At 52.5% G+C, this 13920-nt stretch overlaps 9 non-coding genes across 9 annotated transcripts; all 9 read left to right on the plus strand.

Moving 5' to 3' along the window:
- The first annotated feature begins 323 nt into the window (after positions 1 to 323).
- On the plus strand, positions 324 to 405 carry Trnal-uag (transfer RNA leucine (anticodon UAG)). Its single transcript has one exon. It is a non-coding gene; the product is annotated as a tRNA-Leu (tRNA).
- A 1491-nt stretch (positions 406 to 1896) lies between these two features.
- On the plus strand, positions 1897 to 1978 carry Trnal-uag (transfer RNA leucine (anticodon UAG)). The gene has a single exon. It is a non-coding gene; the product is annotated as a tRNA-Leu (tRNA).
- Positions 1979 to 3468: 1490 nt separating this feature from the next.
- Positions 3469 to 3550, plus strand: Trnal-uag (transfer RNA leucine (anticodon UAG)). The gene has a single exon. It is a non-coding gene; the product is annotated as a tRNA-Leu (tRNA).
- Positions 3551 to 5040: 1490 nt separating this feature from the next.
- Positions 5041 to 5122, plus strand: Trnal-uag (transfer RNA leucine (anticodon UAG)). The gene has a single exon. It is a non-coding gene; the product is annotated as a tRNA-Leu (tRNA).
- Positions 5123 to 6612: 1490 nt separating this feature from the next.
- Positions 6613 to 6694, plus strand: Trnal-uag (transfer RNA leucine (anticodon UAG)). Its single transcript has one exon. It is a non-coding gene; the product is annotated as a tRNA-Leu (tRNA).
- A 1490-nt stretch (positions 6695 to 8184) lies between these two features.
- Positions 8185 to 8266, plus strand: Trnal-uag (transfer RNA leucine (anticodon UAG)). The gene has a single exon. It is a non-coding gene; the product is annotated as a tRNA-Leu (tRNA).
- A 1490-nt stretch (positions 8267 to 9756) lies between these two features.
- Positions 9757 to 9838, plus strand: Trnal-uag (transfer RNA leucine (anticodon UAG)). The gene has a single exon. It is a non-coding gene; the product is annotated as a tRNA-Leu (tRNA).
- A 1490-nt stretch (positions 9839 to 11328) lies between these two features.
- Positions 11329 to 11410, plus strand: Trnal-uag (transfer RNA leucine (anticodon UAG)). Its single transcript has one exon. It is a non-coding gene; the product is annotated as a tRNA-Leu (tRNA).
- A 1490-nt stretch (positions 11411 to 12900) lies between these two features.
- Positions 12901 to 12982, plus strand: Trnal-uag (transfer RNA leucine (anticodon UAG)). Its single transcript has one exon. It is a non-coding gene; the product is annotated as a tRNA-Leu (tRNA).
- The last annotated feature ends 938 nt before the right edge of the window (positions 12983 to 13920 follow it).

Consider the following 13920-nt stretch of genomic DNA (forward strand, 5'->3'; position numbering starts at 1 on the left):
CCAGCTGAACAGGAAGCTGTGACGTACACTGTTTCTACAAATGCTAGGAACACCGGCGCCCAATGCAGCCAGCGCACGTAGCGTGGCCGAGCGCTCTAAGGCGCTGGTTAAAGTCACAGTCTCTTCGTAGGCGTGAGTTCGAATCCCAGCGCTGCTCCTCCTCAACAACGACAGCTACAGACAAGTGGCGTCGCTCCCATACGGCGGGAACGGCATTTTCGTATTGTGGATGGCCTAAAGAGACGCTTCCAGTTGGAGAGCAGTGGAAATACATGACACAGCGATTGCCAAGACACTTAACGTTTTGCCGCTCTTGTTCAAATGGTAACGTGGCCGAGCGGTCTAAGGCGCTGGTTTTAGGAACCAGTCTCTTCGGAGGCGTGGGTTCGAATCCCACCGTTGCCGATTTTTACGTCTCATTTTTTGTGCCGCTGCGGTGTTTTATCGTGGGGTAGGACACAGCTCTTGTGACGCGCCTGTTGTGTAGGTAGCGTGGCCGAGAGGTCTAAGCTGCTGGTTTCAGGCACCAGTCTCTTTGGAGGAGTGGGTTCCAATCCCACAGCTGCCAAACGTGTAAATGATTCCTGTGTCGAAGACGGCTGCACTTACTGCCTGCAAAGAAAACAGCTTCTGCTTCGTGAATTGCCGTAGAACAGTGTGTGGTGCAACGACAGGATTTGTAGGCGCCTTTTGCTCTCATCATTGCCGGCGTTCGTCTCGACGAAATGCCTCCAGAGTACGCCGTTCTATAACGTGAGAGAGTGGATTTGTTACAGTTGTCGTCAGTTAACCGTGTGTGGTTGCTGTGTTCGATAAAGATCACTGCCGTCGTTAACCTGTATGGTCTAGTGGCTAGGATAGGTGGTTCTGAACCAGGAGGCCCGCGTTCTATTCCCGGTATGTGGAAATGCGCATTTTTGTTGCTCCTCTTATGCGACTTGTCTCGACTATGCTCGACTGACGCTACGCTGACGCTTGCAGAAAGCTACGTTAAGTATGATTCACGGCAACAGCCGACGGCGAGAGAGATGCGGCTTCTGTCCACTTGTTATCGAGCCACATACCTGTAGTGAAGAGGCTTGGAGGACTGCAAGACATTGCCACGGAGGAGAATGCAGCTAACCACTGTAGTTAGTGTCCTGACAGCGCAGGCACGTTCATTTGTTTGTATACATGTGATGTAGAACGTGTCTGACACTGCTGTGGCGTGACACTGTGGGCTGGGCTTTGCTGTGTACCGCCACTTGCAATCCCGCCTGCTGCTTTTGAGGGCTCCTCCGTGGCCGTGATCGTCTAGTGGTTAGGACATGGCGTTGTGGCCGCAATAACCCAGGTTCGAATCGTGGTCACGGCAGTTTTGAAAGTTTTGCCTTGCTGCCGCTGCTATAGCGATAGTGCACGAGTACTCGACATTACAGTGCTCTTTTGATTTTTCACTCGTGTTGCGCAGGCCACAGTTTATACTATCACTTCATCACCAACACGTAATGTCGCCTCCCAGAGCGTGGACGTCCGCTGCTCTCTGCAGTCGAAACGGGCAGTTGTTTGAAGTGCGATGGTTGAGCAGCCAGTGCCAGCTGAACAGGAAGCTGTGACATACACTGTTTCTACAAATGCTAGGAACACCGGCGCCCAATGCAGCCAGCGCACGTAGCGTGGCCGAGCGCTCTAAGGCGCTGGTTAAAGTCACAGTCTCTTCGTAGGCGTGGGTTCGAATCCCAGCGCTGCTCCTCATCAACAACGACAGCTACAGACAAGTGGCGTCGCTCCCATACGGCGGGAACGGCATTTTCGTATTGTGGATGGCCTAAAGAGACGCTTCCAGTTGGAGAGCAGTGGAAATACATGACACAGCGATTGCCAAGACACTTAACGTTTTGCCGCTCTTGTTCAAATGGTAACGTGGCCGAGCGGTCTAAGGCGCTGGTTTTAGGAACCAGTCTCTTCGGAGGCGTGGGTTCGAATCCCACCGTTGCCGATTTTTACGTCTCATTTTTTGTGCCGCTGCGGTGTTTTATCGTGGGGTAGGACACAGCTCTTGTGACGCGCCTGTTGTGTAGGTAGCGTGGCCGAGAGGTCTAAGCTGCTGGTTTCAGGCACCAGTCTCTTTGGAGGAGTGGGTTCCAATCCCACAGCTGCCAAACGTGTAAATGATTCCTGTGTCGAAGACGGCTGCACTTACTGCCTGCAAAGAAAACAGCTTCTGCTTCGTGAATTGCCGTAGAACAGTGTGTGGTGCAACGACAGGATTTGTAGGCGCCTTTTGCTCTCATCATTGCCGGCGTTCGTCTCGACGAAATGCCTCCAGAGTACGCCGTTCTATAACGTGAGAGAGTGGATTTGTTACAGTTGTCGTCAGTTAACCGTGTGTGGTTGCTGTGTTCGATAAAGATCACTGCCGTCGTTAACCTGTATGGTCTAGTGGCTAGGATAGGTGGTTCTGAACCAGGAGGCCCGCGTTCTATTCCCGGTATGGGAAATGCGCATTTTTGTTGCTCCTCTTATGCGACTTGTCTCGACTATGCTCGACTGACGCTACGCTGACGCTTGCAGAAAGCTACGTTAAGTATGATTCACGGCAACAGCCGACGGCGAGAGAGATGCGGCTTCTGTCCACTTGTTATCGAGCCACATACCTGTAGTGAAGAGGCTTGGAGGACTGCAAGACATTGCCACGGAGGAGAATGCAGCTAACCACTGTAGTTAGTGTCCTGACAGCACAGGCACGTTCATTTGTTTGTATACATGTGATGTAGAACGTGTCTGACACTGCTGTGGCGTGACACTGTGGGCTGGGCTTTGCTGTGTACCGCCACTTGCAATCCCGCCAGCTGCTTTTGAGGGCGCCTCCGTGGCCGTGATCGTCTAGTGGTTAAGACATGGCGTTGTGGCCGCAATAACCCAGGTTCGAATCGTGGTCACGGCAGTTTTGAAAGTTTTGCCTTGCTGCCGCTGCTATAGCGATAGTGCACGAGTACTCGACATTACAGTGCTCTTTTGATTTTTCACTCGTGTTGCGCAGGCCACAGTTTATACTATCACTTCATCACCAACACGTAATGTCGCCTCCCAGAGCGTGGACGTCCGCTGCTCTCTGCAGTCGAAACGGGCAGTTGTTTGAAGTGCGATGGTTGAGCAGCCAGTGCCAGCTGAACAGGAAGCTGTGACGTACACTGTTTCTACAAATGCTAGGAACACCGGCGCCCAATGCAGCCAGCGCACGTAGCGTGGCCGAGCGCTCTAAGGCGCTGGTTAAAGTCACAGTCTCTTCGTAGGCGTGGGTTCGAATCCCAGCGCTGCTCCTCCTCAACAACGACAGCTACAGACAAGTGGCGTCGCTCCCATATGGCGGGAACAGCATTTTCGTATTGTGGATGGCCTAAAGAGACGCTTCCAGTTGGAGAGCAGTGGAAATACATGACACAGCGATTGCCAAGACACTTAACGTTTTGCCGCTCTTGTTCAAATGGTAACGTGGCCGAGCGGTCTAAGGCGCTGGTTTTAGGCACCAGTCTCTTCGGAGGCGTGGGTTCGAATCCCACCGTTGCCAATTTTTACGTCTCATTTTTTGTGCCGCTGCGGTGTTTTATCGTGGGGTAGGACACAGCTCTTGTGACGCGCCTGTTGTGTAGGTAGCGTGGCCGAGAGGTCTAAGCTGCTGGTTTCAGGCACCAGTCTCTTTGGAGGAGTGGGTTCCAATCCCACAGCTGCCAAACGTGTAAATGATTCCTGTGTCGAAGACGGCTGCACTTACTGCCTGCAAAGAAAACAGCTTCTGCTTCGTGAATTGCCGTAGAACAGTGTGTGGTGCAACGACAGGATTTGTAGGCGCCTTTTGCTCTCATCATTGCCGGCGTTCGTCTCGACGAAATGCCTCCAGAGTACGCCGTTCTATAACGTGAGAGAGTGGATTTGTTACAGTTGTCGTCAGTTAACCGTGTGTGCTTGCTGCGTTCGATAAAGATCACTGCCGTCGTTAACCTGTATGGTCTAGTGGCTAGGATAGGTGGTTCTGAACCAGGAGGCCCGCGTTCTGTTCCCGGTATGGGAAATGCGCATTTTTGTTGCTCCTCTTATGCGACTTGTCTCGACTTTGCTCGACTGACGCTACGCTGACGCTTGCAGAAAGCTACGTTAAGTATGATTCACGGCAACAGCCGACGGCGAGAGAGATGCGGCTTCTGTCCACTTGTTATCGAGCCACATACCTGTAGTGAAGAGGCTTGGAGGACTGCAAGACATTGCCACGGAGGAGAATGCAGCTAACCACTGTAGTTAGTTTCCTGACAGCGCAGGCACGTTCATTTGTTTGTATACATGTGATGTAGAACGTGTCTGACACTGCTGTGGCGTGACACTGTGGGCTGGGCTTTGCTGTGTACCGCCACTTGCAATCCCGCCAGCTGCTTTTGAGGGCGCCTCCGTGGCCGTGATCGTCTAGTGGTTAAGACATGGCGTTGTGGCCGCAATAACCCAGGTTCGAATCGTGGTCACGGCAGTTTTGAAAGTTTTGCCTTGCTGCCGCTGCTATAGCGATAGTGCACGAGTACTCGACATTACAGTGCTCTTTTGATTTTTCACTCGTGTTGCGCAGGCCACAGTTTATACTATCACTTCATCACCAACACGTAATGTCGCCTCCCAGAGCGTGGACGTCCGCTGCTCTCTGCAGTCGAAACGGGCAGTTGTTTGAAGTGCGATGGTTGAGCAGCCAGTGCCAGCTGAACAGGAAGCTGTGACGTACACTGTTTCTACAAATGCTAGGAACACCGGCGCCCAATGCAGCCAGCGCACGTAGCGTGGCCGAGCGCTCTAAGGCGCTGGTTAAAGTCACAGTCTCTTCGTAGGCGTGGGTTCGAATCCCAGCGCTGCTCCTCCTCAACAACGACAGCTACAGACAAGTGGCGTCGCTCCCATATGGCGGGAACGGCATTTTCGTATTGTGGATGGCCTAAAGAGACGCTTCCAGTTGGAGAGCAGTGGAAATACATGACACAGCGATTGCCAAGACACTTAACGTTTTGCCGCTCTTGTTCAAATGGTAACGTGGCCGAGCGGTCTAAGGCGCTGGTTTTAGGCACCAGTCTCTTCGGAGGCGTGGGTTCGAATCCCACCGTTGCCAATTTTTACGTCTCATTTTTTGTGCCGCTGCGGTGTTTTATCGTGGGGTAGGACACAGCTCTTGTGACGCGCCTGTTGTGTAGGTAGCGTGGCCGAGAGGTCTAAGCTGCTGGTTTCAGGCACCAGTCTCTTTGGAGGAGTGGGTTCCAATCCCACACCTGCCAAACGTGTAAATGATTCCTGTGTCGAAGACGGCTGCACTTACTGCCTGCAAAGAAAACAGCTTCTGCTTCGTGAATTGCCGTAGAACAGTGTGTGGTGCAACGACAGGATTTGTAGGCGCCTTTTGCTCTCATCATTGCCGGCGTTCGTCTCGACGAAATGCCTCCAGAGTACGCCGTTCTATAACGTGAGAGAGTGGATTTGTTACAGTTGTCGTCAGTTAACCGTGTGTGCTTGCTGCGTTCGATAAAGATCACTGCCGTCGTTAACCTGTATGGTCTAGTGGCTAGGATAGGTGGTTCTGAACCAGGAGGCCCGCGTTCTATTCCCGGTATGGGAAGTGCGCATTTTTGTTGCTCCTCTTATGCGACTTGTCTCGACTTTGCTCGACTGACGCTACGCTTACGCTTGCAGAAAGCTACGTTAAGTATGATTCACGGCAACAGCCGACGGCGAGAGAGATGCGGCTTCTGTCCACTTGTTATCGAGCCACATACCTGTAGTGAAGAGGCTTGGAGGACTGCAAGACATTGCCACGGAGGAGAATGCAGCTAACCACTGTAGTTAGTTTCCTGACAGCGCAGGCACGTTCATTTGTTTGTATACATGTGATGTAGAACGTGTCTGACACTGCTGTGGCGTGACACTGTGGGCTGGGCTTTGCTGTGTACCGCCACTTGCAATCCCGCCTGCTGCTTTTGAGGGCTCCTCCGTGGCCGTGATCGTCTAGTGGTTAGGACATGGCGTTGTGGCCGCAATAACCCAGGTTCGAATCGTGGTCACGGCAGTTTTGAAAGTTTTGCCTTGCTGCCGCTGCTATAGCGATAGTGCACGAGTACTCGACATTACAGTGCTCTTTTGATTTTTCACTCGTGTTGCGCAGGCCACAGTTTATACTATCACTTCATCACCAACACGTAATGTCGCCTCCCAGAGCGTGGACGTCCGCTGCTCTCTGCAGTCGAAACGGGCAGTTGTTTGAAGTGCGATGGTTGAGCAGCCAGTGCCAGCTGAACAGGAAGCTGTGACGTACACTGTTTCTACAAATGCTAGGAACACCGGCGCCCAATGCAGCCAGCGCACGTAGCGTGGCCGAGCGCTCTAAGGCGCTGGTTAAAGTCACAGTCTCTTCGTAGGCGTGGGTTCGAATCCCAGCGCTGCTCCTCCTCAACAACGACAGCTACAGACAAGTGGCGTCGCTCCCATATGGCGGGAACGGCATTTTCGTATTGTGGATGGCCTAAAGAGACGCTTCCAGTTGGAGAGCAGTGGAAATATATGACACAGCGATTGCCAAGACACTTAACGTTTTGCCGCTCTTGTTCAAATGGTAACGTGGCCGAGCGGTCTAAGGCGCTGGTTTTAGGCACCAGTCTCTTCGGAGGCGTGGGTTCGAATCCCACCGTTGCCAATTTTTACGTCTCATTTTTTGTGCCGCTGCGGTGTTTTATCGTGGGGTAGGACACAGCTCTTGTGACGCGCCTGTTGTGTAGGTAGCGTGGCCGAGAGGTCTAAGCTGCTGGTTTCAGGCACCAGTCTCTTTGGAGGAGTGGGTTCCAATCCCACAGCTGCCAAACGTGTAAATGATTCCTGTGTCGAAGACGGCTGCACTTACTGCCTGCAAAGAAAACAGCTTCTGCTTCGTGAATTGCCGTAGAACAGTGTGTGGTGCAACGACAGGATTTGTAGGCGCCTTTTGCTCTCATCATTGCCGGCGTTTGTCTCGACGAAATGCCTCCAGAGTACGCCGTTCTATAACGTGAGAGAGTGGATTTGTTACAGTTGTCGTCAGTTAACCGTGTGTGCTTGCTGCGTTCGATAAAGATCACTGCCGTCGTTAACCTGTATGGTCTAGTGGCTAGGATAGGTGGTTCTGAACCCTGAGGCCCGCGTTCTGTTCCCGGTATGGGAAATGCGCATTTTTGTTGCTCCTCTTATGCGACTTGTCTCGACTTTGCTCGACTGACGCTACGCTGACGCTTGCAGAAAGCTACGTTAAGTATGATTCACGGCAACAGCCGACGGCGAGAGAGATGCGGCTTCTGTCCACTTGTTATCGAGCCACATACCTGTAGTGAAGAGGCTTGGAGGACTGCAAGACATTGCCACGGAGGAGAATGCAGCTAACCACTGTAGTTAGTTTCCTGACAGCGCAGGCACGTTCATTTGTTTGTATACATGTGATGTAGAACGTGTCTGACACTGCTGTGGCGTGACACTGTGGGCTGGGCTTTGCTGTGTACCGCCACTTGCAATCCCGCCAGCTGCTTTTGAGGGCGCCTCCGTGGCCGTGATCGTCTAGTGGTTAAGACATGGCGTTGTGGCCGCAATAACCCAGGTTCGAATCGTGGTCACGGCAGTTTTGAAAGTTTTGCCTTGCTGCCGCTGCTATAGCGATAGTGCACGAGTACTCGACATTACAGTGCTCTTTTGATTTTTCACTCGTGTTGCGCAGGCCACAGTTTATACTATCACTTCATCACCAACACGTAATGTCGCCTCCCAGAGCGTGGACGTCCGCTGCTCTCTGCAGTCGAAACGGGCAGTTGTTTGAAGTGCGATGGTTGAGCAGCCAGTGCCAGCTGAACAGGAAGCTGTGACGTACACTGTTTCTACAAATGCTAGGAACACCGGCGCCCAATGCAGCCAGCGCACGTAGCGTGGCCGAGCGCTCTAAGGCGCTGGTTAAAGTCACAGTCTCTTCGTAGGCGTGGGTTCGAATCCCAGCGCTGCTCCTCCTCAACAACGACAGCTACAGACAAGTGGCGTCGCTCCCATATGGCGGGAACGGCATTTTCGTATTGTGGATGGCCTAAAGAGACGCTTCCAGTTGGAGAGCAGTGGAAATACATGACACAGCGATTGCCAAGACACTTAACGTTTTGCCGCTCTTGTTCAAATGGTAACGTGGCCGAGCGGTCTAATGCGCTGGTTTTAGGCACCAGTCTCTTCGGAGGCGTGGGTTCGAATCCCACCGTTGCCAATTTTTACGTCTCATTTTTTGTGCCGCTGCGGTGTTTTATCGTGGGGTAGGACACAGCTCTTGTGACGCGCCTGTTGTGTAGGTAGCGTGGCCGAGAGGTCTAAGCTGCTGGTTTCAGGCACCAGTCTCTTTGGAGGAGTGGGTTCCAATCCCACAGCTGCCAAACGTGTAAATGATTCCTGTGTCGAAGACGGCTGCACTTACTGCCTGCAAAGAAAACAGCTTCTGCTTGGTGAATTGCCGTAGAACAGTGTGTGGTGCAACGACAGGATTTGTAGGCGCCTTTTGCTCTCATCATTGCCGGCGTTCGTCTCGACGAAATGCCTCCAGAGTACGCCGTTCTATAACGTGAGAGAGTGGATTTGTTACAGTTGTCGTCAGTTAACCGTGTGTGCTTGCTGCGTTCGATAAAGATCACTGCCGTCGTTAACCTGTATGGTCTAGTGGCTAGGATAGGTGGTTCTGAACCAGGAGGCCCGCGTTCTATTCCCAGTATGGGAAATGCGCATTTTTGTTGCTCCTCTTATGCGACTTGTCTCGACTTTGCTCGACTGACGCTACGCTGACGCTTGCAGAAAGCTACGTTAAGTATGATTCACGGCAACAGCCGACGGCGAGAGAGATGCGGCTTCTGTCCACTTGTTATCGAGCCACATACCTGTAGTGAAGAGGCTTGGAGGACTGCAAGACATTGCCACGGAGGAGAATGCAGCTAACCACTGTAGTTAGTTTCCTGACAGCGCAGGCACGTTCATTTGTTTGTATACATGTGATGTAGAACGTGTCTGACACTGCTGTGGCGTGACACTGTGGGCTGGGCTTTGCTGTGTACCGCCACTTGCAATCCCGCCAGCTGCTTTTGAGGGCGCCTCCGTGGCCGTGATCGTCTAGTGGTTAAGACATGGCGTTGTGGCCGCAATAACCCAGGTTCGAATCGTGGTCACGGCAGTTTTGAAAGTTTTGCCTTGCTGCCGCTGCTATAGCGATAGTGCACGAGTACTCGACATTACAGTGCTCTTTTGATTTTTCACTCGTGTTGCGCAGGCCACAGTTTATACTATCACTTCATCACCAACACGTAATGTCGCCTCCCAGAGCGTGGACGTCCGCTGCTCTCTGCAGTCGAAACGGGCAGTTGTTTGAAGTGCGATGGTTGAGCAGCCAGTGCCAGCTGAACAGGAAGCTGTGACGTACACTGTTTCTACAAATGCTAGGAACACCGGCGCCCAATGCAGCCAGCGCACGTAGCGTGGCCGAGCGCTCTAAGGCGCTGGTTAAAGTCACAGTCTCTTCGTAGGCGTGGGTTCGAATCCCAGCGCTGCTCCTCCTCAACAACGACAGCTACAGACAAGTGGCGTCGCTCCCATATGGCGGGAACGGCATTTTCGTATTGTGGATGGCCTAAAGAGACGCTTCCAGTTGGAGAGCAGTGGAAATACATGACACAGCGATTGCCAAGACACTTAACGTTTTGCCGCTCTTCTTCAAATGGTAACGTGGCCGAGCGGTCTAAGGCGCTGGTTTTAGGCACCAGTCTCTTCGGAGGCGTGGGTTCGAATCCCACCGTTGCCAATTTTTACGTCTCATTTTTTGTGCCGCTGCGGTGTTTTATCGTGGGGTAGGACACAGCTCTTGTGACGCGCCTGTTGTGTAGGTAGCGTGGCCGAGAGGTCTAAGCTGCTGGTTTCAGGCACCAGTCTCTTTGGAGGAGTGGGTTCCAATCCCACAGCTGCCAAACGTGTAAATGATTCCTGTGTCGAAGACGGCTGCACTTACTGCCTGCAAAGAAAACAGCTTCTGCTTCGTGAATTGCCGTAGAACAGTGTGTGGTGCAACGACAGGATTTGTAGGCGCCTTTTGCTCTCATCATTGCCGGCGTTCGTCTCGACGAAATGCCTCCAGAGTACGCCGTTCTATAACGTGAGAGAGTGGATTTGTTACAGTTGTCGTCAGTTAACCGTGTGTGCTTGCTGCGTTCGATAAAGATCACTGCCGTCGTTAACCTGTATGGTCTAGTGGCTAGGATAGGTGGTTCTGAACCAGGAGGCCCGCGTTCTATTCCCGGTATGGGAAATGCGCATTTTTGTTGCTCCTCTTATGCGACTTGTCTCGACTTTGCTCGACTGACGCTACGCTGACGCTTGCAGAAAGCTACGTTAAGTATGATTCACGGCAACAGCCGACGGCGAGAGAGATGCGGCTTCTGTCCACTTGTTATCGAGCCACATACCTGTAGTGAAGAGGCTTGGAGGACTGCAAGACATTGCCACGGAGGAGAATGCAGCTAACCACTGTAGTTAGTTTCCTGACAGCGCAGGCACGTTCATTTGTTTGTATACATGTGATGTAGAACGTGTCTGACACTGCTGTGGCGTGACACTGTGGGCTGGGCTTTGCTGTGTACCGCCACTTGCAATCCCGCCAGCTGCTTTTGAGGGCGCCTCCGTGGCCGTGATCGTCTAGTGGTTAAGACATGGCGTTGTGGCCGCAATAACCCAGGTTCGAATCGTGGTCACGGCAGTTTTGAAAGTTTTGCCTTGCTGCCGCTGCTATAGCGATAGTGCACGAGTACTCGACATTACAGTGCTCTTTTGATTTTTCACTCGTGTTGCGCAGGCCACAGTTTATACTATCACTTCATCACCAACACGTAATGTCGCCTCCCAGAGCGTGGACGTCCGCTGCTCTCTGCAGTCGAAACGGGCAGTTGTTTGAAGTGCGATGGTTGAGCAGCCAGTGCCAGCTGAACAGGAAGCTGTGACGTACACTGTTTCTACAAATGCTAGGAACACCGGCGCCCAATGCAGCCAGCGCACGTAGCGTGGCCGAGCGCTCTAAGGCGCTGGTTAAAGTCACAGTCTCTTCGTAGGCGTGGGTTCGAATCCCAGCGCTGCTCCTCCTCAACAACGACAGCTACAGACAAGTGGCGTCGCTCCCATATGGCGGGAACGGCATTTTCGTATTGTGGATGGCCTAAAGAGACGCTTCCAGTTGGAGAGCAGTGGAAATACATGACACAGCGATTGCCAAGACACTTAACGTTTTGCCGCTCTTGTTCAAATGGTAACGTGGCCGAGCGGTCTAAGGCGCTGGTTTTAGGCACCAGTCTCTTCGGAGGCGTGGGTTCGAATCCCACCGTTGCCAATTTTTACGTCTCATTTTTTGTGCCGCTGCGGTGTTTTATCGTGGGGTAGGACACAGCTCTTGTGACGCGCCTGTTGTGTAGGTAGCGTGGCCGAGAGGTCTAAGCTGCTGGTTTCAGGCACCAGTCTCTTTGGAGGAGTGGGTTCCAATCCCACAGCTGCCAAACGTGTAAATGATTCCTGTGTCGAAGACGGCTGCACTTACTGCCTGCAAAGAAAACAGCTTCTGCTTCGTGAATTGCCGTAGAACAGTGTGTGGTGCAACGACAGGATTTGTAGGCGCCTTTTGCTCTCATCATTGCCGGCGTTTGTCTCGACGAAATGCCTCCAGAGTACGCCGTTCTATAACGTGAGAGAGTGGATTTGTTACAGTTGTCGTCAGTTAACCGTGTGTGCTTGCTGCGTTCGATAAAGATCACTGCCGTCGTTAACCTGTATGGTCTAGTGGCTAGGATAGGTGGTTCTGAACCAGGAGGCCCGCGTTCTATTCCCGGTATGGGAAGTGCGCATTTTTGTTGCTCCTCTTATGCGACTTGTCTCGACTTTGCTCGACTGACGCTACGCTGACGCTTGCAGAAAGCTACGTTAAGTATGATTCACGGCAACAGGCGACGGCGAGAGAGATGCGGCTTCTGTCCACTTGTTATCGAGCCACATACCTGTAGTGAAGAGGCTTGGAGGACTGCAAGACATTGCCACGGAGGAGAATGCAGCTAACCACTGTAGTTAGTTTCCTGACAGCGCAGGCACGTTCATTTGTTTGTATACATGTGATGTAGAACGTGTCTGACACTGCTGTGGCGTGACACTGTGGGCTGGGCTTTGCTGTGTACCGCCACTTGCAATCCCGCCTGCTGCTTTTGAGGGCTCCTCCGTGGCCGTGATCGTCTAGTGGTTAGGACATGGCGTTGTGGCCGCAATAACCCAGGTTCGAATCGTGGTCACGGCAGTTTTGAAAGTTTTGCCTTGCTGCCGCTGCTATAGCGATAGTGCACGAGTACTCGACATTACAGTGCTCTTTTGATTTTTCACTCGTGTTGCGCAGGCCACAGTTTATACTATCACTTCATCACCAACACGTAATGTCGCCTCCCAGAGCATGGACGTCCGCTGCTCTCTGCAGTCGAAACGGGCAGTTGTTTGAAGTGCGATGGTTGAGCAGCCAGTGCCAGCTGAACAGGAAGCTGTGACGTACACTGTTTCTACAAATGCTAGGAACACCGGCGCCCAATGCAGCCAGCGCACGTAGCGTGGCCGAGCGCTCTAAGGCGCTGGTTAAAGTCACAGTCTCTTCGTAGGCGTGGGTTCGAATCCCAGCGCTGCTCCTCCTCAACAACGACAGCTACAGACAAGTGGCGTCGCTCCCATATGGCGGGAACGGCATTTTCGTATTGTGGATGGCCTAAAGAGACGCTTCCAGTTGGAGAGCAGTGGAAATACATGACACAGCGATTGCCAAGACACTTAACGTTTTGCCGCTCTTCTTCAAATGGTAACGTGGCCGAGCGGTCTAAGGCGCTGGTTTTAGGCACCAGTCTCTTCGGAGGCGTGGGTTCGAATCCCACCGTTGCCAATTTTTACGTCTCATTTTTTGTGCCGCTGCGGTGTTTTATCGTGGGGTAGGACACAGCTCTTGTGACGCGCCTGTTGTGTAGGTAGCGTGGCCGAGAGGTCTAAGCTGCTGGTTTCAGGCACCAGTCTCTTTGGAGGAGTGGGTTCCAATCCCACAGCTGCCAAATGTGTAAATGATTCCTGTGTCGAAGACGGCTGCACTTACTGCCTGCAAAGAAAACAGCTTCTGCTTCGTGAATTGCCGTAGAACAGTGTGTGGTGCAACGACAGGATTTGTAGGCGCCTTTTGCTCTCATCATTGCCGGCGTTCGTCTCGACGAAATGCCTCCAGAGTACGCCGTTCTATAACGTGAGAGAGTGGATTTGTTACAGTTGTCGTCAGTTAACCGTGTGTGCTTGCTGCGTTCGATAAAGATCACTGCCGTCGTTAACCTGTATGGTGTAGTGGCTAGGATAGGTGGTTCTGAACCAGGAGGCCCGCGTTCTATTCCCGGTATGGGAAGTGCGCATTTTTGTTGCTCCTCTTATGCGACTTGTCTCGACTTTGCTCGACTGACGCTACGCTGACGCTTGCAGAAAGCTACGTTAAGTATGATTCACGGCAACAGCCGACGGCGAGAGAGATGCGGCTTCTGTCCACTTGTTATCGAGCCACATACCTGTAGTGAAGAGGCTTGGAGGACTGCAAGACATTGCCACGGAGGAGAATGCAGCTAACCACTGTAGTTAGTTTCCTGACAGCGCAGGCACGTTCATTTGTTTGTATACATGTGATGTAGAACGTGTCTGACACTGCTGTGGCGTGACACTGTGGGCTGGGCTTTGCTGTGTACCGCCACTTGCAATCCCGCCAGCGGCTTTTGAGGGCGCCTCCGTGGCCGTGGTCGTCTAGTGGTTAAGACATGGCGTTGTGGCCGCAATAACCCAGGTTCGAATCGT

The sequence above is a fragment of the Schistocerca gregaria genome, chromosome 1 (genome assembly GCF_023897955.1).
Source record: "Schistocerca gregaria isolate iqSchGreg1 chromosome 1, iqSchGreg1.2, whole genome shotgun sequence".
Taxonomy (NCBI): Eukaryota; Metazoa; Arthropoda; class Insecta; order Orthoptera; family Acrididae; genus Schistocerca; species Schistocerca gregaria.